This window comes from Myotis lucifugus, unplaced genomic scaffold, assembly GCF_000147115.1.
Source record: "Myotis lucifugus unplaced genomic scaffold, Myoluc2.0 scaffold_137, whole genome shotgun sequence".
In the NCBI taxonomy this organism is placed as follows: Eukaryota; Metazoa; Chordata; class Mammalia; order Chiroptera; family Vespertilionidae; genus Myotis; species Myotis lucifugus.
In genome coordinates this window covers 2,267,756-2,272,354 of record NW_005871185.1, presented here as the reverse complement: position 1 = coordinate 2,272,354, position 4,599 = coordinate 2,267,756, and positions in this window count along the sequence as shown.

Below are 4,599 nucleotides of genomic sequence, written 5' to 3'. Positions count from 1 at the left end.
TTATTTTTTCTTCTTGTCTGATCACTGAGGCTAGAGATTCCACTACATCGAGTAATAGTGGTGAAAGTGAACATTTATCTTGTTCCTGTTCTTAGGGGAAATGGTTTTGGTTTTTGCCCATTCAGTGTGATGTTGGCTATAGGTTTGTCATATATGGCCTTTATTATGTTGAGGTATGAACCCTCTATTCTCTCTTTACTGAGAGTTTTTATCAAAGAAGGGTGTTGGATTTTGTCAAATTATTTTTTTGTGACAATTGATATGATCATGTGATTTTTGTCTTCCAATTTGTTTAGGTGATGTAATACATTTATTAATTTGCAAATATTGTACCAGCCTGCATCCCAAGAATAAATCCCACTTGGTCATGATCTTATTAATAAATTGCTGGATTTTATTTGCTAATATTTTGTTGAGGATTTTAGCAGCTATGTTCATTGGGGATATTGGCCTGTAATTCTCTTTCTATATAGTGTCTTTATCTGGTTTTAGAATTAGGTTAATGCTGGCCTCTTAAAAAGAGCTTGGAAGTGTGCCTTCCTCTTGGATTTTTTGGAATAGTTTGAGGAGGATAGGTGTTAGTTCTTCTTTGAAGGTTGGTAAAACTGCCCTGTGAAGCCATCTGGACTAGAGCTTTTGTTTGCTGGGAGTTTTTTTGTTGTTGTTGTTTGTGTTTTTATACTGATTCAATTCATCAATAGTTTTGGGCCTACTCAAATTTTCTGATTCTTCCCAATTGAGTTTTGAAAGATTGTATTTTTCTAGAAATATGTCTATTTCACCCAGATTGTCCAGCTTGTTGGAATATAGTTGTTCATAGTATTTTTTTAATGATCCTTTGTATTTCTGTGGGATTAGTTGTTACTTCTCCTCTTTCGTTTCTGATTTTGTTTATTTAGGTTCTCTCTCCTTGTTTCTTGATGAGTCTTGCTAAAGATTCATCAATCTGTTTTTCTTTTCAAAGAACCAGTTCTTGGTTTTGTTGATCTTTTGTATTGCTTCTTTTAGTCTCTGTGTCATTATTTCCACTCCAATCTTTATTATTTCCTCTTTCTACTTACTCTGGGCTTTTCTTGTTGTTCTCTTTCTATTTCTTTATGTTGTGGTTAGATAGTTTATTTGAAGTTTTTCTTGTTTTTGAGACAGGCTTGTAGTGTGATGTACTTCCCTCTCAGGACTGCTTTTACTGTGGCCCATTGGTTTGGTTTGTTGTGGGTTCATTTTCATTTGTTTCCAGGAAGGTTGGTATTTCTTTCTTGATCTCTGGCAACTCATTTGTTCTTTAATAACTTACTATTTAGCCCCATGTGTTTGAATGTTTCTGAGTGTTTTTATTGTAGTTTATTTCTAATTTCATACCATTGTGATCTGAGAAGATGCTTGATATGATTTTAATCTTCTTGAACTTGTAGAGACTTATTTTGTGTCCTAATATCCTAACATGTGGTCTATCTTTGAAAATCTCCCATGTGCACTTGAAAAAAGTGTATATTCTGTAGGTTTGGGATAAAGTGTTTTCTAAATGTTCATTATTTCTATCTGATCTAATGTATAGTTAATATTGCTGTTTCCTTGTTCATTTTTTTGTTTGTTTAGAAGATCTGTCCAGTTTTGTGAATGGGGTGTTGAAGGCCCCTGCTATGATTACGTTGCTGTCCATATCTCCTTTAAAATCATCTATAAATTTAAAAATATATATATTTGGATGCTCCTGTATTGGGTATATATATGTTTACCAGAGTTATACCCTCTTGTTGTATTGATCCCATTTGTATTATGAAATGACCTTCATTGTCTCTTGTTAGAATACTCACTGGAAATCTATTTTGTCAGATATGAGTATGGCTATCCCAACTTTTTTTTTTCATTTCCATTTGCCTGTAACATTTTTTTCCATCCCTTCCCTTTTGTTCTTTGTGAGTCTTTTGTTCTGAGGTGATTTTCTTGTAGATAACATATATATGGGTCATGCTTTCAGCAACTCTTATGCCTTTTGATTGGAGCATTTAGGCCATTTACTTTTAAGGTTATTGTTGACAGATACTTATTTTTATTGCCATTCTTACTCTTTATGCCTGTGTTCTCTCTATATATATATTTCTTATCATTACAGCAGTCTCTTTAGCATTTCTTGTAGTGCTGGTTTGATGGTAGTAAATTGTTTTAGCCTTTTTTAAAATCTGCATAGCTCTTTATTTAACCTTCTGCCCTGAAGCATTTCTATTAAGAAACTAGCTATGAGTCTAATGGGAGCTCCCTTGTAAGTAACTTTCTGTCTCTCTCTCTCTCTTGCAGCTTTTAAGATTCTTTCTTTGTCTTTAATGTTTGCCATTTTAATTATTATGTGCCTAGGTATGGGTCTTCCAGGGTTCATCTTGGCTGGGACTCTTTGTGTTTCCTGAACTTGAGTGACTTTTTCCTTCATCAGGTTAGGGCAATTTTCTGTCATTATTTCTCCAATCATGTTCTCTATTTCTTGCTTGGATTCTTCTCCTCTGGTACTCCTATGATGTGAATATTGTTACATTTCATGTTGTCCCAAAGCTCCCTTAAACTCTCCTCCTGTTAGGCTGTTTGTTTGTTTTTCCCCATTTGCTGCTCTGAATGGGTGTTTTATTCTACCTTGCCAACTAATTCACTGATTTGGTCCCCAGGTTCTTCTAGTCTACCTTTGAATCCTTCCAGGGTGTTCTTTATTTCAGCTATGTCATTCCTCATTTCCAATTGATTCTTATTTTTGTTTCAAGCTCTCTTTTCATGACAGAGTAGCTCTCATTAAGTCCTGTAATATTCTCATTAATTTCCTTATAATTCTCATTAAGTTGCTTGTAGTTCTTACTGAATTTTTTGAGCACCCATTTTACCATGACTCTGAATTATCTGACAAACCACTTGCCTCCATTTCATTTCATTCCTTTTCTGCCGATTCCTCCTTTTCTTTCATTTTGGGGTTGTTTCTTTGTCTCTCAATTTTTTCTGTCTCTTTGTATTTGTTTCTATGTATCAGATCAAACTATTATGCCTCGCAGACTTTGTGGGATGGTCTTATGTAGTAGGTGTTTTGTGGGACTCAGTGGTGCAATATCTTAGATCTCCTGAGCTGGGTGCTCTAGGAAAGTATCTTGGTTGAGTTATTTGGGTTCTCTTATTGTAGTTGTGTCTTGGATGATATTGTCACATTCATGGATGGAATCTCCTCTCAGGCTGGCTGACTATGTGTCTCACTCCTGACCATGTTGAGTGAGCTGTTGTGGAGATGCAGTCCCCGGGTGTTTTCTGTCTTTCCTTGATATTCGTCTCCACCTCAGCTGGACCTCAGTTGGTAATTCCAAGTGAATGTTCTCCAATTTAGTGGTATGTCCAGTCTGGTCCGGGGATGAGGTGCATGACAGATCTGCCTATTTGACCACAATTTTCCCCTGCCTCAAAGATAGTTTTCTTAACTATCAAATAATGCTGAACAACAGAATATTCACATGCAAAAAAATAAAAAAATAAAAACCCCCAAAATAAATTTAAGCAGAGACCTTACACCCTTCAAAAAATTAACTCAAACTTGATCATAAGCCTAAATATAAAATGTGTAACTATAAAAATCCAATCCAAGAAGATAACATAGGAGAAAAATCTAAGTGACTTAAGTATAGGGATGACATTTTTTTAACATACCAAAAGAAGGATTCAATAAATATATAACTGATAACCTGGTCTTTATTAAAATTAAAGATTTCTGTTTTCATAAGATACAGTCAAGAGAATGAGAAGACAATCCATAGACTGTGGGAAAATATTTGCAAAATGCATATCTGAAATAGGACTATTATCCAATATATACAAAAAAACTATTAAACTCAACAATAAGAATATGAAAACCCAACTTTATAAGGACCAAAGACTCAAACAGACATTTTACCAAAGAAGATACAGGTGGCAAATGAACATCTGTATAAACAACAGCATACCACTAGACACTTATTAGATTGGTTAAAATCCAAAAGACTAACAACAGCAAATGTTGGCAAGGATATGAATAAGAACTCTCATTAATTTCTGGTGGGAATGTAAAATGGTATAGCCATCTTATAGTTTATAGTTCCTTATAAAACTAAACATATTCTTAACCAAATGACCCAGAAACCACACTCCTTGATATTTACCTAAAGGAGTTGAAAACTTATGTCCACACAAATACTCAAACAGCTATGTTTATAGCAGCTTTGTTCATAATTGCCAAAACTTGGAAGCAGCCATGACATCATTGGTGAATAGAAAAACAAATTTCAGTCCATCCCAATAATGGAATAGCATTTAGTGCTAAAAATAAATGAGCTATCAAACCATAAAAAGATATAGGAGAAACTTAAGTGCTTGTTACTAAGTGAAAGAAGACAATCTGGAAAGGCAACATAATGTCTGATTCCAACATTCTGGAAAAGTCAAGCTATGCAGAGGGTAAAGGATAAGTGACTGCCAGGGATTGTGGAGAAAGAATGGATAAATTGGCAGAGTTCATAGGATTTTTAGGGCAAAAAATTATTATATGGTATTATAATGGCACATACATGTAATTATATTGGCATACTTTGTTTAATTGTGTTT